Below are 14913 nucleotides of genomic sequence, written 5' to 3' on the forward strand. Positions count from 1 at the left end.
GAGAGGCACAGAGAAGGAGAGAGGAACGGAGGGGGACAGCGGAGAGGCACAGAAAAAGAGAGAGGAACGGAGGGGGACAGCGGAGAGGCACAGAGAAGGAGAGAGGAACGGAGGGGGACAGCGGAGAGGCACAGAAAAGGAGAGAGGAACGGAGGGGACAGCAGAGAGGCACAGAGAAGGAGAGAGGAACGGAGGGGGACAGCGGAGAGGCACAGAGAAGGATTGAGGAACGGAGGGGGACAGCGGAGAGGCACAGAGAAGGAGAGAGGAACAGAGGGGGACAGCGGAGAGGCACAGAGAAGGAAAGAGGAACGGAGGGGGGCAGCGGAGAGGCACAGAAATGGAGAGAGGAACGGAGGGGGACAGCGGAGAGGCACAGAGCAGGAGAGAGGAACGGAGGGGGACAGCGGAGAGGCACAGAGAAGGAGAGAGGAACGGAGGGGGACAGCGGAGAGGCACAGAAAAGGAGAGAGGAACAGAGGGGACAGCGGAGAGGCACAGAGAAGGAGAGAGGAACGGAGGGGGACAGCGGAGAGGCACAGAGAAGGAGTGAGGAACGGAGGGGGACAACGGAGAGGCACAGAGAAGGAGAGAGGAATGGAGGGGGCATGGAGGAGGATGCAGTGACAGTCAGCGGTGAGCGATCACCGCTGTGTGTCACTAAGCAGCTGAAAGCCGGTGTCTTGCCGAATAAGTTCCCTTGGCGGATAAGTTCCCCCCCTGTACTGCGCAGGCGCAGTGCCTGCACAGTACGAACTCCTTACAGCCGCCGGAGATAGCCGAAGCTCAAGATCGACAATCAGCTGTACATGGCGCCTGCGCCCTGGGTCCAGGTTCCTTCCCTACCATCCAAGTGGACCTAGAGGGGGAACCTAAAAGAGCCGAGCGAAGCGAGGCCGTGCCCGAAGCGTGGCGAGCGAAGCGAGCCCGCGAGGGGCCCTCTTTCAGACGCCGTGTACAGCTGATTTTCAGCTATTCCGCTTCAGCTATTTCCGCCGGATCCTACTGCGCAGGCGCAGGGCCTGCGCAGTAGAGGGGGGAACTTATCAGCCGAGCAGAACTTTCTCGGCAGAACACCGGCGGGGGGAGAATCTTGTAACTCCCCCATGCGCCGATCACAGCTGTCTTCAAGGTATCGGCAGAAGCATCGGGAGCATTCGCCCGAGTACAAGTACTTGGGCAAATGCTCGGTATCGGCACTAGTATCGGTATCGGGACAACCCTACTAAAAAATATTTATGAGTGGAACAGCGGTAATCTGTTTTATTTGCAAAGGAAAGGTATCCTCCTAAACCTATATATACTGTATAGAAAAATAATATAGCACTGTTTCTGTTACAGAAATTGGAGATGCATAAGTATATCTCACAAGCTGTGTGTGTGTTCTTTACCTGACAAGAGAGACTATACCCCTGTGTGGGAAATTTCCGGGTAGAGGCACCCTATGAGAAGGGCCAGCATTACTACTAGGCGAACTAAGCAGCCACTTAGGGTGCAGCCGCAGGCTTCCTCACACTGTCTGCCGTAAGGCTGCATTCTGCTGCTATTGTGCACACCTCCGTGATTTGTACCTGCATATTGTGTATTGTGCCATACCTCAATAGGAACAAATCACATACACAATATGCAGTAATGAAACTGCATGCTGGTAATACATGGTGGGCATTGGGGGGGTCTCCGGGGCACTGCTGGTCTCCTCCCCTTCCCCATCTGACTCCATGTAAGGAGAGTGCCAGCTCTCCCAGGTGTTGGGGACCTTGTGATAGTGCTCCTCTCAAGCAAAACAGTGGTGGGGACTGGGGAAGATGTTGCAGGTGAAGCGACATGAGCCACAGATCCTTCCGGCTCCTCCACCATGGCAGTACCTTTACAGGCATCCCACAAAGCCCCAGGCCACTCCTCCATACCCTCACAAGGGGCTGAAGGCCCACAAATCACCGACTGTGGCAGTTCCTCTGCGTGTAGGGCAGACGGCTGTACCTATATGATGGTCCTAGAGATCCACTTACCTTTGCTGGGTGTGCTGCTGTAGGTGGCGGAGCCTCAATCACCTCCATGGATGGTACCTCCGATGCAGGCTCTCAACGGGGCTCCACCCCACTGGCACTGGGGTGCGCACAACCCTGTGGTTCATGGGGGAGCCCTAGTGGGTGCTATCCTCCTTTTCCCCCACCAGGTCTGGAGAGCCCGGGTGTTTCTCTGCAGATGACGTGGCCACAGTGGTGACCTTAGCAGCAATGGTCCATAGTGCATTGTGTATTGGCATGGTACCAGGTAGTCACATGGAGCTTCCCCGACTGGGAGCACCTCAAAGAGGAAGGCCGTCCCTCCCCACAACAGGCCCTGGATGTAAGAGCCGATGTTAGGACATACAGAGACCAAGGTTTCTGTGATCCCAGTGCGGCATACTGCCAGACTCCTTCTGGGCATGACACAAAGTCCAACATCCAGAAAAACATTACGGATATCAGGTGATATAAAGTGGGGCTGTATAACCCGAGCTACAGGCTGTTTTAATATTTTCTGCTTATTTAAAAAATTCAGAAGTTTTATTTTTTTGTTTTTTTAAAGGGGGGGTGAAAGTAGATGGCGCAAAATGGTCTGGTGCTGCCTGTTAGTGACTAGCACTCTATGGTTGCTTCCAGATATATTGAGTATTTAAGTAACAAGTAGCCGTGCCATCACAGTCTTATGTCTTGGGGGAGAGACCCGCTAAACCAGTTTACGACTCCCTTACAGGGATCTGGTATTTTTAGATGAAATATAACAAAGATATTGTTTGATTTTTAATTGAAACATTGTAGTTTAACAGTCAGTAAAAAAAAAAAAAAACACACACACACACACTTTTATGGGACATTTCACATGGGTTTTACAATCAGCTCTGCCTGTCTGTTATTCAGGCGGACCTGATCAGAAGTTCCATGCAGCTCTATAGACAAGTAAACAGGCCTGTGTCCGTTTAACCTGCCTATCTCTGAGCCCGTCCAGGTCCGTTTTTCCCAGACCTAAATGAGACAGGTTGGAAGTAACCTGATGTAAACAGCCGGAGTGCAGAGTGATCATAGGTTTGCCTGCAGCCTAACACAAAGTGGACAGGCGCCGATTCATTGGGGGATCAGCTCACAGATCCTCTGCTGATTGGAGCAGATCCCGCTCCATGTGAAAGAGCCCCAAGTCATAAAAAGGACATATCAGAAAGATAATGCAATCTGCTCTATAAAACCTTCATGTGATATTTTCTGAAGCTTGTATATATACACAGATAGCATTTCTAATATCTTTTTGCAGTACATAACCAACTACATTTACAAACTGTAAGGCTGTGCAAACAGCCATTTAGTACAGTTTAGTGTAGACATTACACTTTGTGTAAACAAGTAAAAGGTCATACTGATCTGTGCACTTGTTAAGTGAATGAAAAATAAATGGTACTGTTAATACAAGTGTCTAAATTCTAAAAGGTGCAGGTTCAGGGGGCCATTTGGAGTTAAACAACCAATGCTACAGTCGAACCTGTGCCACCTTTCCAATAACAGAGGAATATGGTAAAGAAAACACACAAGAAGCAGATGTGATCAATGAATTCCTATCTCTTTCGACAAGGTGGCCACATGACTACACTGCACCAGCCCACTGTCTACAAAAGCACACATTCTGGGAAAGTAAATGAAGGCATTGGCCATGGTCGTTCAACTGTACTTTTGTGCACTTCAAAACACTATCTTCATGTTTCTAACAACTGCAGGTTATGAGAATGAACAGTTTTTCATATGGGCCAGTGGCAACAACATAGGCACTTCTTAGAATTATCTGGTAAAGCACTGTAATTGCGTATTGAAGAAGGCCCATTATCTTTTTGATGGTTTTACACTTTAAAACCAAAATATTCTATGTTAGCGTTTGCCCCTTTTGAGACCTTTCCTACAGATTTTTTTTTTAATTCGACCATTGTTTATCTTCTTTATCTTGTTTTGTGAACAATGTGTGCATGCCATACGCACCCTAGACACTTTTGTGGGAATTTTACCTAATACGCCATGCTACAGTGGCTAGGCATAGAAGGCCACCACTGATGACCATTTTAGTTAATTCCAGATGCAAGAGAAATGAACAAAGCAGGTCAGTACTGTCATGCTAACAACCTAAACTCCCTGTGACACGCTCACTATTGTACACATGAGAACTGAATGCAAGCTAAATCTATCAACAGGTGAGGGTTTGTGGGGCAACCTAGTTGCGAAGTGTTTAGCACTCACAGCACTAAGGTCCTGAGACCCGTTTAAAGGCTGGGTTCAAAATGCATTTGTTTCACATATATGTGAATCAAGCCTAAAGACAATGGAGTTAATTTTCTAAAGGCAAGTCGAATGTGTACTAATTTTTCCCAGAGCTTAGTGAATGTGGTGAAGCCTCACTTTATAAAGAATACCACATCAGGTGCAAGGAATCAGGTGCAGAGCTGCCCCACATTCAGTAAGATCTGGGGAAAATTAGTGCAACTGCACTTGCAAAGTGGAGTCAATTTTCCTTTAGTAAATCAATCCCAATATCTACGTAAAGTTTGTATGCTCTATTTATGTTTGATTGGGTTCCCCCTGGGTGCTCCAATATCCGCATTAATACAAAAACATACTGTTTACTTAACCAGTAGTAGAAAGAGCCAGGGCATAAGGGGCCCGTAGGTAGTTCGATTGGCAGAAGTGCCCGATGAGGTTGTTTAAAGAATAGGCAGGAGTCATCTGCTTTACTAAAACATCCAATTGCTTTATTTCCTGCAGCTACAAGTGATCCACCTAGATGACATCACTGCCAGCATGACTGCAGGGAAGACTGATGGGATGGAGGGCATAACTGCAGGGAGGACTGTGATTTTGGGGGGGGGGGGGGGGTCATGACAGGGAGGACTGTGATGGAGGGGCCATGCCTGCAAGGAGGACTGTGATGGAGGGGCAATGACTGCAAGAGGACTGTGATGGAGGGGCCATGACTGCAAGGAGGACTGTGATGGAGGGGCCATGACTGCAAGAGGACTGTGATGGAGGGGCCATGACTGCAAGAGGACTGTGATGGAGGGGCCATGACTGCAAGAGGACTGTGATGGAGGGGCCATGACTGCAAGGAGGACTGTGATGGAGGGGCCATGACTGCAAGGAGGACTGTGATGGAGGGGCCATGACTGCAAGGAGGACTGTGATGGAGGGGCCATGACTGCAAGGAGGACTGTGATATGGGGGCCATGACTGCAAGGAGGACTGTGATATGGGGGCCATGACTGCAAGGAGGACTGTGATATGGGGGCCATGACTGCAAGGAGGACTGTGATATGGGGGCCATGACTGCAAGGAGGACTGTGATATGGGGGCCAAGACTGCAAGGAGGACTGTGATATGGGGGCCAAGACTGCAAGGAGGACTGTGATATGGGGGCCAAGACTGCAAGGAGGACTGTGATATGGGGGCCATGACTGCAAGGAGGACTGTGATATGGGGGCCATGACTGCAGGGAGGACTGTGATATGGGGGCCATGACTGCAGGGAGGACTGTGATGGAGGGAGGCATGACTGCAGGGAGGACTGTGATGGAGGGAGGCATGACTGCAAGGAGGACTGTGATATTAAGAGGAACTGTAGACATTACAGTGCAGTCCCCTTTACTGTATATCACAGCGCTCCTTTACAGTGCAGCGGGAGTTGTGAGACTCTGTAAACTGCCTTCCCCATCTGCCATACAGCCTCCCCCCCCCCGTCTCTGAAAAAAACTGGCAACACCAAAAAGTTGTCCCTGGCACCAAAAAGGTTGGGAACCGCTGCTTTAAACAACCTAATCGGGTGCCTCTGCCAACTGAACTACCTACAGTCCCTTTTTGCACTCTACTACTTTGTCCGCCCACCTGAGAACCCCCTTAGAGCACCTAGGATGGAAATGCCCAAGGCATAGAGAGTGACCCTGTGTGGAGACGAGTTTTCTCTATCCGCGCACTAGGAAAGTCACATGTTCCCCTATAGTTAGGTGACCGCAGCCTCAACAGTTGTATGTCCATTTTGAAATGTTTTCCTTTTATTGTGGAAGCTTTGCATTCTTGTTTTTGAATTTATCTACTACACTATAAGGGCTCTCCTGCCTCCCTTTCTTTTTCGATGTAAAATCTGAGCTTTACCAGGTACCCCTGGCCAGCTCCTCAGGATCCTTTGGTCCACGATCTACCACCACACCCCAACATTATTCTCGTAACTTAACTTGCTTTCACCCAAATTGGCTGTTCTGGGATGATCCATGTGTATGACTGTCAGGGACATTAGACTAAGCTTTTTTTGGGGGGTAGTCAATGACCAGAATGGTTCACAGGTAGTATAAAAGAAAAAGGTAAAATAAATAGAAATGGGTTCTGTCTATTGTGCAGGATTCAACACACAGCATAAGGAAATTGTATATCAGTATATGCTATTTACTCTGGCTGCACTTTGACTAGCCTTGAAAATGACTTGCAGGTGTATGAGCAAACTCCTGAATCCATTAACACACATTTGAGATGTGTACATAATTTACAGCACTGTGCGGAGTGTGGGCAGAGGGCACAGAAAACAGCACAAGCCTTTAAAAAGGATTTTAAGTTTAGTATTAAATTAAAGTGAAAAATAGTAAGAGCACCACTCAGGTATATCACACAGGCTGGAGGTCGGACAGCTCCATCTGTACAGCTTACTATGCACAGACGTTACATCTCAAGAGCAGCGATTTCACTCTGTTTTCAGGTCATAGCACTGCACACCTCACACTTCTGTGTTTGTCAATGGAAATGTCTTGCAGTTAGTAACATAGGTACAACCTTTCCTTGAATCAACAGACAAGAAAGACCTTGCCGAGTAGGGCAGACTTTCACTCATCTTACTGCCAACAGAACACATTTCTGTGCTATGTATTCATTGTGCAGCACCATTTGTCCTACCAATATTCATTGTAAAGAATGAGTAGCGGAAGTTGGCATTCGTTACCCTAGACCAGGGATCTGCAATTAGCAGACCTCCAGCTGTTGCAAAACTACAAGTCCCATCATGCCTCTGCCTCTGGGTGTCATGCTTGTGGCTGTCAGTGTCTTGCTATGCCTCATGGCACTTGTAGTTCTGCAACAGCTGGAGGTCCGCTAATTGTATATCCCTGTCCTAGACCCTTACAACTGTGTATTGCTGTCTACCTCACCTCTACACGATGCTAATCATATGGGGGTTTATTTACGAAAGGCAAATCCACTTGCACTACAAGTGCACTTGCTGTAAATCCGAGGGGGACATGCAAGGAGAATAAAAAACAGCATTTTAGCTTGCACATGATTGGATGATAAAAATCAGCAGAGCTTCCCCTCATTTCAGATCTACCCCTCAGATTTACAGCGACTACACTTCCAAGTGCACTTGTAGTGCAAAATAGATTTGCCTTTCGTAAATAAGCCCCATGGTATGCCTAAGGTCCAGTTCACACCTGAGCGATCTGAAACATGTTCCCTGAAGCACATTCAATATCAAGTTTTCCATTATATTCAACAATGCCTGATTACAACCGTTGTGTTGTAAGGCTCCATGCATACTAGCGTTTTTTTAAGCTCCTAGGAGCTGTTATTAGCATTTTTTTCTGCTCTTAGAAGTGAAATAGTCTTATCCTATGTGTCCATGCACACTACTTTAGGCTATTAGCATTTTTTGAGCTTCAGCTTCTAGGAGCAGAAAAAAAATGTTTTTGTAGAGTTTCTTGGAGAGTTTTTCCAGCAGAAAAAAAACGAATGCTCCTAACTGCTCCTAAAAGCTACCAAAATGCTACCAACAGCTTTTTTTTTTTTTATTCTTCATGTACTGCAGAAATGCTAATAAAATGCTAATTCTCCTAAAAGCTTCTCAATGCTTCTAAAAGCTACTAAATGACCCAAGATCCTTTCTACACGACAGGTAGCCTCTTCTGTTGATATTACGGTTATGCTATTCTCTGAGATCACCTCTCAGGTACACCAAACGTTGCTTCCACTCCTGAAGGTACTAAAGTTCACTAAGGATGATCTCCGGCGTGTTCGCACACTCCACGTGCAGAGCCCGCCAGGAAGTCAGCACGGCGCTGTGCTAATCACAGGCAGTGAGACATTTCCCGATCTCTGCAGCCGCACATCAGGAAAATGTCTCCCTGCCTGTGATTAGCGGGGCGCCGTGGCGACTTCCTGGCGGGCTCTGCACGTGGGCTGTGCGAACTCATCCTTAATGTTCACCATGTCCTTTCGCTTTGACATATTATGCCATATCTTTGTTTACAGGTAAATATACCTCCCCTGTCACCTTTCCCGTTCCCTTCTCCCTCCCCCTATTCCCCATCCCTTACCCATGTTTTGCTTTTATATTTTGTTCAGGATTATGAATCAGGGCTATTGAGCTCTAGGTTAAAATGTTATACACATGCATCACTTCTTGTATTGTGAAAATCTCAATAAATAATTAGCATTTTTCATCCAGCATTTTTTTCTAGATTTTTTTGAGCTTATGAAAAACGCTAAGTTTGAAAACGTACATGAGTATCTTTGAGGCACAGCCAAGGTTTTTTTGGTCACTATGGACTTCAATAGAAGCACCAGAAAAATACCTACATATGCTTGCAACACACTTTTTGTCCAATTTCTTGCCTTTCATTTTCCTAGTAACCAGCTTTCCACTGCCTAAAGCGAATATACTGAAGCCAAAAAATGCCTGAAAAATGTGTACAAAAGCACATTAAAACACTCCAAAATATTTGAAGAAGCTCATGCTCAATGTGAACTTGGTCCTATGCAGGGACAGAGCAGTCACAGATCCCGCAAGGCGTTTGTTTTTTTTAACAATAAAATCCTGAAACATTTAAAAACATCTAAAGGCAAATGCACATGGTCATGTCCTTTAACCTGTTAAATAGCAGTGATCATCGATGCAGCTGTACAGAAAGACCCTACCTGTACTATATTGTTATAAATAGACATGGAAAATGTTTGAAAAATATATCGGTTCCAAGATAAAAAAAAAAAAGAAATAATCTTATACTAACAATGTAAAAAGTCTTAAATGGAGAATAAAAACATTCTACAGGATCAGAAAGGGTTAACCTGTTCGTTCTTGGGGGAGGGGGCTGATAAAAGGCCCCTCATTCTCTGAAAGCAAAATCATGTGTTTTTCCTCAGTAAATCACCTTCTGGAGACCCCCTCCCCCATCCCTGAAATTCCTGGAGACTTTCAGAGCAAACAAACAGGAGAGAATGTGCCATCCGGACCAGAGAAGAGAGAGGAGAGCTTCGGGGGCCCATCTCTAAATGTGATGACATTGAAGGTAGTTTATAGACTGTCTGGCGTGGTCACTCACACCTCCACACTCCAGTGCAGGAGCAGCCTATGAAACCCCCACTCTCTGATGGGAAAGTAATTACCTTGCAGAGATTAATTGGTTGGGTTTGGCTCAGTGGGTACAAGTCTGGAACTCTTGGTGTTAGGTTTACACAGGAGTACATCTGCGCCCAATTATCCAGATGGCCTCTATCCCTCCTTACCAACCCTCCCATTTCTCCACTCAACTTGCTCTCTGGGGCATTTTAACCCTATTCATTGCCAGAGAGGATGATGGGATTTATATTTTGTTTTAGGCACACACCCATGTGTGTAGGTAGTGATGACTAATGCCGACAATTCTCACCTTCAGTAATGCTAACCTACTTAGATGTAAAGCCACTGGCACTGTATAAGCAAACACAACTAAATGATGGAACATTTGACTGATACACAGCAGAGCTCTTTTCTATCCATTATGACCTCTAACAAAAAGATTGACTACATTGTTTGTTTTTAATAGTGCATCAAAAGGAAACCTTGGTATAAAAAAGGTATGCATGTTGGTAACCTCTCCTAATAACGAAGGTTCTCTGGCTGTCATGCTGATCCAAACACTTCAGTACTTTCTTGGTCAATGACCAGGAACAAATGTTCAGATTATTTGCTCTGACTCCACCCAAACTTTCCAGGTCCGCATGCTTGTTTCGGATTAGTATCAGACTCTGAAAGTACTGAAGTCACAAACTGCCACACCACTAGCATCTTCAGAAGGTGGTCAGCAGAGATGAGTTTGGGCATCCTCCATGCTCACCTCTATCTGAACTTCAAAGTCACGCTCTTGGACACGCTCTTGGACATTCTCCGAGCTCACCTTTATCTAAATTTCAAAGTTGTGCTCTTTTTTAGTCCAATCAGGCCGGGTCATTCACTACAATTATTTTGGCTGTGTATTTGCCTTGAGTTTGGTTATAAATTCTTTCACACGTATATTACAGTACATCGGTATTGACTATATATAAGTGTGTACAGGAACTCCAAATTAATTTTTCCTAAGGGTAACTGGCACAAACTTCCCTCATTCCTGTCCCAAGCTGAGCATCAAAGACATCTAGAACCTATCCAGAAGGTTGCATCCTCAAAACAGTCATTTTTAATCCTATATTCTCTCTAACACCTGCCACTGGCAGTCAACACTAAAGCAAGTATTTCTTTCAAGATGATCCTGCATATCAATTCTATGCCTTGCTAAATAGTACCAATAAAAGGGATGAATACCAACAGTGGTACTATTCCTGGAAAATGGATAACAGCAGCATAGAAAAAGATTTCTATTAAAATCCAGCATTCCTACTTTTCCCTCAAGCAGTTTATACAAATAAGCTTTAAACGAACATATTCATTCTTTGAATCACAACTATCATTCCTTCATATGTATGAACATAACTGACACTATTTACCACTGAAGTCACCAACTGTGTTCTGCAAAATGGCAAAGATTTTCTTTGTACAACACATTAAAAAGGAAGAAAGGAACACTAAATACAGATACCGCCTACAGAAAGAAATACTTCGAGAATTGCATAGGAAAAATTAATTGGCACATAGGGCAAGGTTAGATGGACTTCTGTATTTTAATGCTGTTTCGACCGCCTCACCCAAATTTAGAGACCAGCTTTATGCCTCTGCATTGTTTTCAGAAACATTCATTTTAATTCTAGGCTTATATGTATTGGGGAGGAAGCCTAGGCTTATATGTATTGGGGAGGAAGCCTAGGCTTATATGTATTGGGGAGGAAGCCTTTACTCAGCCACGTTTCACCATTCAGTCTGACTAAATATCAGTGGAACTGCAAGTTACATACATGGATCACCTAAACCTGCCTACCCAGAACTCAGATGTGTATAATGTGAGGCTTCATGTCGGTACTGAGAACGGTCTTTATTTACCCACAGCCACCAATCATAGTCAAACTTGGCTTTGAAAATGACAGTTACTATTTTAATGTATGAATGCGATTGGCTGCTGTGAGGAAATATTAAAGAGATTATACTAGCGCACTTTAAGGCCTCATGCAGACACGGGTAACGCATCAAGTGCTTGGGCGTTCATTTATTTCACTAGCCAGAATAATAATTTAGCTATTGAAATAAATTGATGCTAAAATGCCAAAACATGTTTTGTTTCTGCGTCTAAACGCCTATGTGAGCATGGACACAAAGGCTAACATGCAAGAGTTTGAAGAGGCAGACAAAAAAAAATAAAAATAAATAAAGCGCCAGACACCCCCTAAGAGCAGTGTTAAAAATTATCTAGTGTCCATGAGGCCTAATGCTACCTGGATAATTGTAAAAACAAATGTTTCAATACGGAGGAGATGGATGGATGGATGGATGGATGATGGAGGAGATGGATGGATGATGGAGGAGATGGATGGATGGATGGATGATGGAGGAGATGGATGGATGGGAGGAGGAGATGGATGGATGGATGGATGGGAGGAGGAGATGGATGGGAGGAGGAGATGGATGGATGGAGGAGGAGGAGATGGATGGATGGGAGGAGGAGGAGGAGGAGGAGATGGATGGATGGGAGGAGGAGGAGATGGATGGATGGGAGGAGGAGGAGGAGGAGATGGATGGATGGGAGGAGGAGGAGGAGGAGATGGATGGATGGGAGGAGGAGATGGATGGATGGGAGGAGGAGGAGGAGGAGATGGATGGATGGGAGGAGGAGGAGGAGGAGATGGATGGATGGGAGGAGGAGGAGATGGATGGATGGATGGATGGGAGGTGGAGGAGATGGATGGATGGATGGGAGGAGGAGGAGATGGATGGGAGGAGGAGGAGGAGGAGATGGATGGATGGGAGGAGGAGGAGGAGGAGATGGATGGATGGGAGGAGGAGGAGGAGATGGATGGATGGGAGGAGGAGGAGGAGATGGATGGATGGGAGGAGGAGGAGGAGGAGGAGGAGATGGATGGATGGGAGGAGGAGATGGATGGATGGGAGGAGGAGATGGATGGATGGGAGGAGGAGATGGATGGATGGGAGGAGGAGATGGATGGATGGATGGGAGGAGGAGATGGATGGATGGATGGGAGGAGGAGATGGATGGATGGATGGGAGGAGGAGATGGATGGGAGGAGGAGATGGATGGATGGATGGGAGGAGGAGATGGATGGATGGATGGGAGGAGGAGATGGATGGATGGATGGATGGGAGGAGGAGATGGATGGATGGATGGGAGGAGGAGATGGATGGATGGATGGGAGGAGGAGATGGATGGATGGATGGGAGGAGGAGATGGATGGATGGATGGGAGGAGGAGGAGGAGGAGGAGGAGGAGGAGGAGGAGGAGATGGATGGAAGGAGGAGATGGATGGATGGGAGGAGGAGATGGATGGATGGATGGGAGGAGGAGGAGATGGATGGATGGGAGGAGGAGGAGGATGGATGGGAGGAGGAGGAGGATGGATGGGAGGAGGAGATGGATGGATAGATAGGAAGAGGATGGATGGATGGGAGGAGGAGATGGATGGGAGGAGGGGGGACGACCGAGGAGCGAGGAGGGAGGAGGGTCCTAGTTGTGGGCCCTATTGGTATGGAACGTCACCAAGGTGTGATATATGAAAGAACTAGCTATGTACAGCCAAAGTCATTAGGGAGATGGTGTGTGGTCCAGGCAGCCCAAACATGTTTACATTTAGTAGGGTCTGACATCCTCTGGAGGCACAAACTAGAGATGGTGGAGACAAATTTTGCCAGGTGATGTGGAACCATATACCAGTGCAGGTTCAGTTTAACATTAGATTGATTGCACTGATGAAGCGTTGATAAAGCAAGGAGCTGTGGTTCGCCAGGTTTGTTTCCAGTCCTGATTCAAACAGCCACCAAGGTCTCTCTCCCTGTGCTCCACATACAGAAGGGGTTTAGGGGGCATGACCTTCTAGGAGCAAGTTATAAATGGCAGAAATTATGCCTCTAAAAGAGCAGTCTTTTGGGCATATGTATTTGAAAAGGTGTCAGGGTTTGCAGGGAGGAAGTTTTGCTGAGAATTTAGGTAACAAAGCTTTTGACTTGCAGATACTGGAAGATCTCAGATGCTGTGGCCTCATAGAATCTTTGAGGAGAAGTAACAGCTGATGACTCCTTCAAGTGTTACCAGGCTGCATATTTTAGAGTGACCCTGTGCCATTCACCAATGAGAATAAACTATTTCTGTTAAACCCGATGAGAACATGGGGTTGTGTATCAGTATGGCAAGCAGGGCATAAGGGGAACATCAGTTTACCTGAATATATTAGAACATGCTACACCTGTATAGAGTAACAAATTATGGGGTGCATAATGTGCTTGAGGACAAATTCATAGTACGGTTTCTACTGATATCAGATTAATCTCTAGGGCTTCCAGAAATACCCAAAGGGAATGGGTAGTTGAAGTGTGAAAACTGGTCGATCTGCACGGCTGTGTAATAGTTTGCTATGTGTGGGACTGACAGGCCGCTGCACTGTCTTTGTTCATATAGTATTTTATATGTTATGTATGGTTTGGTGTTGCCCAACATTAAATTTAGTAATTGTTTTTGCAAAATATGCAGTATATGTGCAAGGATTTTGATGGGGAGCACTCATAAAGGGTTCACTAGTTTAGGAGGGAGGGTGATTTAGACAGCCACGATATATCCCAGCCAGTAAATGTGATATTTTTCTACTACTTTTTTTTTTTAACAGATCATTTTTCTACTATTTAGTAAGCAGACAGATTTTTGGTAGGCGAGCAGGGTTGTTAGCTGATCACAATGTGACATAGGTGATGTATATTCCCAAGTAGAGTTGCAGTGGAATAGGAAAGAAGGCCTAAAGCTGAGTAAGGATGAGCTCAGGTGTGTTCGCACAGCCCACGTGCAGAGCCGGCACTGCGCTAATCACAGGCAGTGAGACATTGACCCGATGCGCGGCTGCAGAAATCAGGAAATGTCTCACTGCCTGCGATTAGCGCAGTGCCAACCTCCTGACAGGCTCTGCATGTGGAGTGTGCAAACACACCGGAGCTCATCCTCAAAGCTGAGAATGGATTTAATGGGATAAGGAAATATTCAGAGCGTGGCATTTGTTATTTATCTACATGGATAAACCAGTAAAGAGCTGGAGTTTACCTAGGAGCATAAGTAGGTATTGCATGATTGGGTTTGCTCGAAACAGGGAACATCATCCACAAAAAGACATTCATAATGGTAGTCTGCTTGTTTTCGGTGCACTGGATTTGCTTGCGGTCTGGGATGCTAGGCAAAGGTTTAGTTGGATATATTTGGGTCATGGCATTGGACCGTTTCTAATTTGGAAGGATTAGTTGGATAAGCTGGCCCCTGATGACCACCTTAAGGACGTTCCATAGAATCTCGGGTTTTTATGCCAGTAAAAGTTTTGAGGTTGAAATATTCTGTCAAGGATTTTATAATTTTTTGGTGGTCTCAAGAAAGAGAACTGAATACTTTCAAAATATTTGGACAAGCATGACAGCCAAACACTAGAAGTCAGCAATGCTTTGCAAATGTGCGTTGTGCTCCTGCTGGCTTTGTGAA

The 14913-nt window shown here is 46.0% G+C and overlaps 1 protein-coding gene across 10 annotated transcripts in view; it reads right to left on the reverse strand.

Moving 5' to 3' along the window:
- Positions 1-14913, reverse strand: part of ZMIZ1 (zinc finger MIZ-type containing 1) — a 479832-nt gene that overhangs the window by 115178 nt on the left and 349741 nt on the right. The window lies entirely within an intron of this gene.

This window comes from Aquarana catesbeiana, linkage group LG08, assembly GCF_042186555.1.
Source record: "Aquarana catesbeiana isolate 2022-GZ linkage group LG08, ASM4218655v1, whole genome shotgun sequence".
Classification (NCBI taxonomy): domain Eukaryota; kingdom Metazoa; phylum Chordata; class Amphibia; order Anura; family Ranidae; genus Aquarana; species Aquarana catesbeiana.